Source organism: Aulonocara sp. 'chitande type north' Nkhata Bay, linkage group LG10 (assembly GCF_057382095.1).
Source record: "Aulonocara sp. 'chitande type north' Nkhata Bay isolate Kocher_YH1m ecotype deep benthic linkage group LG10, A_spYH_male_GT1.1, whole genome shotgun sequence".
NCBI lineage: Eukaryota > Metazoa > Chordata > Actinopteri > Cichliformes > Cichlidae > Aulonocara > Aulonocara sp. 'chitande type north' Nkhata Bay.
In genome coordinates, this window is record NC_141353.1 from 28,502,677 (window position 1) to 28,511,510 (window position 8,834).

General features: G+C 35.9%; 1 long non-coding RNA gene across 2 annotated transcripts; it reads right to left on the reverse strand.

Moving 5' to 3' along the window:
- Positions 1-623: 623 nt before the first annotated feature.
- LOC147321132 (uncharacterized) lies at positions 624-4,467 on the reverse strand. 2 transcript variants are annotated; one of them, XR_015131312.1, is made up of 5 exons: positions 4,185-4,467; positions 3,701-3,736; positions 3,177-3,324; positions 2,728-2,815; positions 624-2,146 (listed from the first exon to the last, which is right to left on the reverse strand). It is a non-coding gene; the product is annotated as an uncharacterized LOC147321132 (long non-coding RNA). The 2 variants fall into 2 exon arrangements; XR_015131311.1 differs by having other exon boundaries at positions 3,701-4,467.
- Positions 4,468-8,834: the final 4,367 nt, after the last annotated feature.

The following is an 8,834-nucleotide window of genomic DNA, read 5'->3' on the forward strand; positions in this document are numbered from 1 at the left end:
CTGGCACAGGGCACAGATTTAAACCATGCAAAGCGGAGGTTGATTGGATCAAAAAGGGCGGGCAAGAAGATGATTGGACGAGAGTAATGATGTCAGTATTGAGAATGACAGCAAGAGAAAAACAGTCGAACACCCAGGAAAGCAGGCAGATGAGTGATTACAGATCTTCCCTGTTGAACTTATCCACAAGCTTAATTTGTTAATTTTAATGGAATTTGGTCAAAATTGACTGTTTATTTTTTTTGTTTATTTACTAAAGTTTTATATTTCATACATTTGAGTTGCATTTTTTCAAAATTATTGCTTCATGTTTATTGAGGATAACATTTTATTTCATTTTTTTGTTGAGTGGCGCTGTTGGCTTGACTTACTTTAAACCTCACTTTTGTCAAAAATAAAGGATGCATTTTGCAACTGTTCAGTTGCAAATGTTCAAGTCAAAGTAAACCTCACACACCTGTGACTCATTCATCAGTTCCCCCTGCTGCATTTCTTTCCCCAGGTGTGCCTTATTAACTATTTTGTGCTTGTGTATATTTAGTCTGCACACTCTTTTAGCTTTATACAAGGCTATCTGCCATGCAAATGACAGTTAGTCTTCACTGAAAAAAATATGTTGTTGGATTTACTTAATTCAATGGTGGACATTTGTTGCACACAGATGTTTTGCTTTGGCAGCAACTTAAACAATTGAGTTAAATTAACACAATTTATTCATGTTCAATAAACCTGTGCAATTTGTGTTGATAAAATGTGACTTAAACATGTTTTGATGAAGTAATTTGAGCTCTTGAAATATTTTAATCCTTCACAATTTTCTCACTTTATCCCAACACCATTCAATAACTTTTACCCAATACTACTTGGTCACTTAAATACTACATGTTATCTTCAAATTACATTTTGCTATTATATTCTAGTATCAAATACACAATTTTCAAATGGAGGCCTTATAACAGATTATATTGTTCTCTTCCAAGATGGTTGCTGGCATCCACCAGTAACCTTTCAAAACAAAATGTCTAATTTCACTGCATTGACAGTAGGTAAAGAATTAAACTGACATTACTCCACTACTGAATCTATATAAACCAACAGTTAAATAATGTCAGTTCTTCCGTGTTCTCTGGAATCAATCACAGCAAAGAAATTAGACTCTTTCTTTTGAAAAATGTTGGGAAAGAACAATACAAAACATTCTATTTAAGGCCTCTGACGTCAAGATTCAGTTAAACAACAATTATAACTAAACAATTTGAGGTAATGTTAGTTTCCATTAACATTAAATTAGGTTACTGAATTGGCAAACACCTTCCTATTAACATTACCCATTTTACCCCAATAACTAAAGAAATTAGCACTTGCAGGTCAAAACCTTTATTCAAGAGATGCAAAAATAACATTGATACGGTGAGTGACTGTCAAAAATTACGGCACTGATCATACTGTGACATCTTGGTTCAAAACAGCAAGCTTAGAAATATTCAACGTTCCTTACTTCAACTGAATGAAACTGAAAATACCATTTCACACGGCCCATATGGGATATTTAGACTGCATAACTGTTCATGCTACATCTCTTCACTAGTAAAAGAAAGAAAAAATACAAAGAGAAATTTAAAAATGCTGCCAAACAGACAGAGAACTTGTACAGAGCAAAAGGAAAAACAAACAACAACAACAACAAAAAAACGGCTCGTCCTCATGGCAGTTGCAGTGTATATAAAAATGAACCCTGCGATCTGTTCCTGGAATTGAGCTTCAAAAATGCAGCAGAACAAGTGTGAGATTTAAATGTCTTCTCACCTAGAGCTGGTCACCTCACATGCATAACAGTGAGCTTCGTTGCAGGAGCAGTTTTGTCTTAGTTGTGAGCTTTTCTTGAGAGCTGAGTTGCTTCCAACTCAATTACCACCCTTTGAATCACCTCAAAAGTGTAGCAGAGTTGTGATGGGTAACTCATATTGAAGGAATAAAAAAGGTCCAAACAGCATGGCTACTGCAAAGGTCACGTTATCCAGATCTTGAAGAACTACTATACCCTCGATGATGATGCCAACGTCAGAAAAGTCATTGCCTGGTGCATCCTCTGGAGACAGATGTTCATTGTGGTTTTCTCAATCTGTGCAGTGGCCTCAGTCAAGTCCTGGTTAAACACAAAACATTTCTTTAAGATTCCTTTTTAAACTCATCTCTTTTGAATCTACCAGTTCTAATGTTAGAGTAATTTAAACCAATGCAAGCAACATAGTAAATAGCTATAGCCAAAGAGTGGCCTGCCATGCTGCCATTCATGGTCTAACAGAGTTTCTAAGAGAGGGTGAAAAACATAATTTCAAATGCTTTACATTAGTTTTTGTTAGAAAGACACCGGCCCATCAGAAATCCAGGTTTTGTCACTCAGAAGATGTTAGAATTTAGACTTTCAGCCCCACAATTTGGTTAGCTGTTGGTCTTTTTTTTTTTCAAACAAAAGCTAATGTAAATATTGGTGGGATTTTCCTTTGTTCACTAGAATGACAAATTTAAAGTTTTTTCACACTGATGTGACCCCTAATACAGGGGTGGGGCCTCAAGGGCCGGCGGCTGAGTTCACTACCAGGCCTCATGTGAACTTCAAATTATTAAAGAGGACTACTGGTCCTAACTGGTCCAATGAGGATCAAGTGGATAACTAAATGCATTTTAAAATGTTGCAAAGCCACAATCTACTCATAAAACACTCACCATGAACTCCTGCACCAAGATGTTGCAATTGTCTTTCACACAGATGCGGAGCACTTTGATGAGACTCCCTTTGAGCATTAATGTCATCCTAAAGTATTATAACAAAGAAAACAGAGATTTGTGAACTTTTCAGTAGCACAGAAGAAAATGATCCCAGACAAAAACTTAAACCAGTCAACATGCAACACCAGCATCTACAAAGCAATATCAAAAGTTCCTGTTTGACATCAACTTTATGGATATATAGTTTCCAGAACATTTATTTTTTTAAAAAGATCAATTTTTCTCAGTGGGCCAGTAAATGCATGACGAAAATTATGGCATCCTTTCGGTGGAATCAGTACTCACAGGTAATAGTTGACTGTTTCAATGGATGCAGCATAAAAATCTTTTACTGACCTAATGCAATACATATACACTTTGTAGTTAAAGAATTTTAAAGTTCTTACTGTCATCATGGCAGCTACATCCTTTAGCTTTGTGCCCTGTTCCCCCGATCACTTTGCAAACACTTTCAGCAGACTGTCAGAGAGAAACTCAGCTCCGTCAGAAACCTGTAAAGGCATGGTTGGGATGCACTGGAATGCTGCATTTTATCTGAAATGACATAAAATTATTTTGAAATAACAGCAGGCACTGTGCTTGGTTAATAATCAGTAATGTTTTGTTGAATAAAAACTGTGTTTCCAGATCTTATGGGATTAAAAAAATCCAAAGATGTTTATTTCTGATTTGCAACCCAAGAACCCACAAGTTACAACCTCATTTTAGTTCAAGTGTGCATTAATGTGAGTCCAGTAATCACCTTTCTGACAATACATACAGGTATAAGTCAAACCTATGGCAGATTTTGGATTTCTCAGTTGTATTAATAGGGTGGTCTATTTGAGTATGCATGCACCTAATAATTATAAAAAACCTATTATAATTAAGTTACAGAAACCTTAAGCGAAAATAGAATATACTTTCTTACCATAACACCTTGAACCCACAATCCATCAGCTGACTCCTGGTGAAATGCAGAATAGATGTGGTCTCTCAATGTGCATCAACAAAAACAAAAACAAAAACAAAAGGACAGCAGGTGAGGGCAGGAGGGGTAGGGATGTAAGCTAGCATAATACCGCTGATGATATTAGCTAAAGCTGTTCAATGTCCAAAATCTCACTAACACCACGGTGCAGTAAATACACAATGTAACTGAAGAGTCAGTTGACAAATCTATTCACACAGAAAACCAAATTATGTTATGAGTGCCTCGTAATTAGGTTTAATGTGATATTACGGCTCTTGTGCCAAAGACAAATTCAAATGAAAAAGCGCCAATTCTTTGATAACAGATAAAACAGCAAATAAGCTAACGGCTCTTTTTTAGCATGTTACATGGCGGCACTTTAGACGTTTAACTACATTTGGCTGAAATATGGTAAATATTAATTCAAAAAATCAAGACATACCAAAAAACGTAGAGTTGGCTGCTCGACTTGACTGAGATGGATGCATTTTTTAAACCACGATCCAAAGCCCGCGAGATGAAATCACGCGTGGTTTCACGAGATTTAACGTTGCTATCTTATTGACTTACTTCACCTGAACATGATATAAACAATTTAATACACCCTTTCTGCATATCATGTAGTTTTTACACTATATAGTTACATTTATCTTTAAAACATGAGGCAATTGTGTTAAATACATGCAAGATGCTTACATAAATCCAAGAGATGGCCAGTCCCTTTTTTTCAGTGTTGTATAAAGCTGATTAAAGCAATCAAACAAACAGCAAACTGAAAACAAACAACAACAACTGACAATGCAAGTCTAAGAATTGATGCTTCATTAAATATAAAACAGCGATGATCTAGACCCAAAAGTACCTGAAAATGAAGAAGAGAGTAGTCACTTGTGATGTTAAGATGTTCTTTTATACTTTTAAAGTCCTCTTTATAGGCCTTGTATACTTTGTTGTCTGGTAAGACGGGATTTATAATTATATCATATTGAGCCTTTATGACCCCTTAATTTGGTATTGTTCAAAGTAATTACAGCACTGAGCCGTGTGTTAGGGATGCTTGACCACACAAAAGAAAGAGCCATCAGTACCAGATTAAAAAAAGATATGACTTCCATAAACAATCAGTGATTTTTGCTTTTGTGAGGCCACATTCATTTCTAGCTTGCTTTTAGCTTTCTAAAAGCAAGTATTGTGGGTCAATGACCCGTCTCCTCTTTTGAGAAATACTGAGAAACACGTTCTTTTCCTCTCAGAAATACATTATTGTAGAAAGTCTGTTCTAAATCTGTATTTAAAGATTATTCCACATTTATTTGTCAGCTTGTATGTATATAGACACAGAATGAAAATGTGTGTTTGACTGGCTTGTCTTGAGCTGCCCTACACGTCCTGGTTCTACAAAGATTATTCTGCAGACAGACTCCACAAATTGAGCTCCAAAAGCCTGAAGGCTGAAAGGGTCTGCAGGGAGGCCCATTCAGGGATTCCAGTTCATGCTTTTATACATATTCTGTACAGCATACAGGTATATGCGTTTACTATTTCACCACTTTAGATGAGTTGCTATGGATGCTGTTCTTTGCCATCCTCTCTCTTTCTAGTCCCTGCCAGTAACCTCCCTGCAGCATTTTGGATCAACTGTAGGGTTTTCAAGGAGCTTTGAGTACAACTTGATAATAAATTCTAGGCTGGACAATAGTCCAGGACAATAGTCCAGCCTAGAAGTAACAAAAGCATGAACTAATTTTTCAGCATCACTCAGGAGATAGGATGTTTCTACTTTTAGAGATATTGCACACACAAAAAAAAAGCAGTCTGACATATTTCTTTAAAATGCACATTGAACGACATAAGCTGGTCAAAAATGACTCCAAGATTCCTCATTGTGTTGGATGGATAACAGGTTGGACACCATGTTTCTAGTAAGATTGTTAAGGCAGAGTACAATAACTTTGGTTTTATTTAAATTTTGAACCAGGGAATTTAAGATCATCCGATTCTTTACGTCTGTGAGACATTCCTGAAGTTTAACTAATTTGTATATTGTTTGGCTTCATGGATAGATAAAGCTGGGTATCATCTGCATAGCAATGAAAATGTATCCTCTGTCTTTTAATAATAGTGCCATTTCTGTGCTTGTCCTACAAGACCCCATCTTGCAGGACAAGCACAGAAATTAGTGCACTGTCAGAAGAAAACCAAAACATTATTTGAAGTCCGTACTGTAATGAATTGTGAAACCTAATGGAAGCTCTTCAAATAAACGTTCCTCTGCAGATTAATCAGTTTTACAACCACTCTGAATTTGTGTGATGAAAGGAAGGTTGGAGACTGGCCTATGATGTGATGGCTTTTAAAGTAGTTAAATTATTGGCACCTTAACGGCCTATGGCACACAGCCCATTAATGAAGATATACTGGCTATATTTAAGTTTGTGATTTGACCTTTGAACATCAAAGTTGTTTTCTCGAAGACTTCTGCAGGAGTTCTTTTTGGACCAAGAAAAACGTAATTATGCCCAAATATCTAACTTTGAGTAATTGAATTACATGTAAATTTTCCATGTAATTTTGTTACACAATTAAAATTCACTTTATAGCAAAGATGTTTTCCTTAATGATTAAAAGAAAAATAATAATTATTGCATTTTACTCAAAATTATTGACTCATTTTTATGAAAGCAAAGAACAATTTTTCAGTTCCCTGTCTTGTTGAGTCTTTTATTTCATTTATCTATAAGTTTAGTCAGTTATTGTAACGTAATAATCACATAATTGACACTCAAAGCTACCAGTTTGCTTTTTAAATATTTGCTGCATTTCTAATTTGCGTTCCCAAAGCAAAATGCTCTGAGATCCAAATGTGAAACCACATTCATTTCCATCAAACAGAAGAAAAATTGTTTCTTATGAACTAATTTTGGAAATCCCCAGTGCATCAACTATAGAAAACATTTCTATCAGTGTGGAAGCCTCTACATGAACGAGAGAGTAAAGAAGGTATCATGGAAGAGAGGGAGGGATTTATCATGGGAGGGAGGAAGGCAGGCAGCCAGGCTGTTAAACAGCCTGAAAAAAAATCTTTTTCAGAAACAACCCCCCCCCCCAAAAAAAAAAAAAAAAAAAAACCCCTGCTATTTCCTCTTATTTGCAATGCCCTGTCTTTTCTGTAATAACATGGCAGGAACTTACAACCAGTAAGGAATGCAAACACAAAATGAGGGTACGCATATGGCATACAAACTGAGATCTGATTATACACACAGCAATAAGGGCATAGTCTGGATTGTTGGCAGTTTGACATGAAAAATAATTGAACTAAATACTAAATATAGGACACTGGAATGTCTAACAAGGGTCTGACAGTTAAATATGTTTGCACAGCTTCAAGCACAGCATGGCACTGGCAAGTCGATTGTGTATGCATTACACCAACGTATAAATGAAAGTGTATATCCAGCTTCCACACATGCAGACCATGGTGTGGTTATCAGTAGGGATTTTCATGAACATGGGAGAAATAGATGCCTTTGTGTTTGGTTGGTTTATTCCAGCTAGAGACTGATGTTTCTAAAGACGGAGAATGAAGTAACAATTCCAACTTTATTATTTCTGGCTCAGCTTGCATTTTGCAGAGAGAAAAACAGAGTGGAGTCTGTCGTCAGAGACCCTCTGCTTTCTCACAGCAAGGACTGTCCGGTATCCAATATTATGAAAATGATATCTGATTGACTGCCCATGTGCTAATCATGGAGAAAGGGGGGGAGAAAAAAAGAAAAACTTGCAGCTTTGTCCATCAGTACATCAGTAAAATCACATTATCATCCTCCCACAGATTAGCACACATTTATAGTGGATGGCATAAAATATATAAATATAAAAAAAATTTTTTTAAAAAACAACATGCGTAATTAATGAATAAAGAAGATTTTTTTTATCTATTTATTTAGTTCACAGGGAGAGAGTGTTGTTGAGATTATATGCTTAAAAAATAATGGTTACTATTACTTAAAAACATGAATCTCATTTAATTTGCACGTCTGTGATGGCAAAAAATTAAAACAAAAGACAAAAAACAAACAACAAAAAACAGTCCTGGATGAACCACTGTTGTCCCATTTACAACATCAACCTTCAAAAGAGCATGCATATGGATATATGTGCAGTCACTATACTTGATAGAGTATTACTGACATCAAGCAAGAAGATCATCCACCTAATGTGCCATAAAAACAAAATTGCATATAACTTCGGTTGTTTTTATGAGCAGTATACATTTATGACATGACGTCTATCGTCATATAAATAAAAAACAGTCTAAAAGACAAACTGCCTCCTCCTCTGCTAACTATTACAACTTACATGTTTGTATTCAATCCTCCATTATTACAGATATTATTTGAACAGCTCTTCTATTGGGCTCATTAATCTAATAATTAAAATCTTTAAAAACAATTATTATGTCATTATCCTTAGCCGTATCTGTAGCCTGGTCATGACTTTACATGATCCCAACGCTGCATGCCGGTGGAAACAAAGACATGATGCTGTCCCCTGACCTAGTTCAGTATTGAGAAAATCAAAAGCCCTATTAACATTTGTAAACTCTATTTGTGAATACACGGCTTGGTGTTGCAAACAGAAAGACCAGCAGCTTGCAAATCAATAACTATTGATTCATTCCTGGCCTCGGGATTGGTGAGCGTAACAGAATCTAAATTTACTAACTCTCGCAGCAAATGCATCAAATGATGATTGCTAGTCACATAATACTACAAGGTCATAGATGGGAAGAAGATTATGCACATTGTCCTAACATAAGCATCCCGCCTGACACACAGCAGGTAATGAGAAAAAAGCTGAAAAACTCATAAAGAGACTCAATGAAAATGGACGAAATGGGGGTGGACACTGGAAATGTAACGATTTAGAGAGTAGAGAGATGTCTTACTAAATTTGTATGGACGGTTGGATTGTTTGGATTATGTAACAAGGATTCAAAGTCATAGTGTCATATGAAAGAAGAAGCAGTTTTACTTTAGGCTTGAGTTCATCTTTTAAGGGAAAAAAAGCTATCCAAGCCTACCTGGCC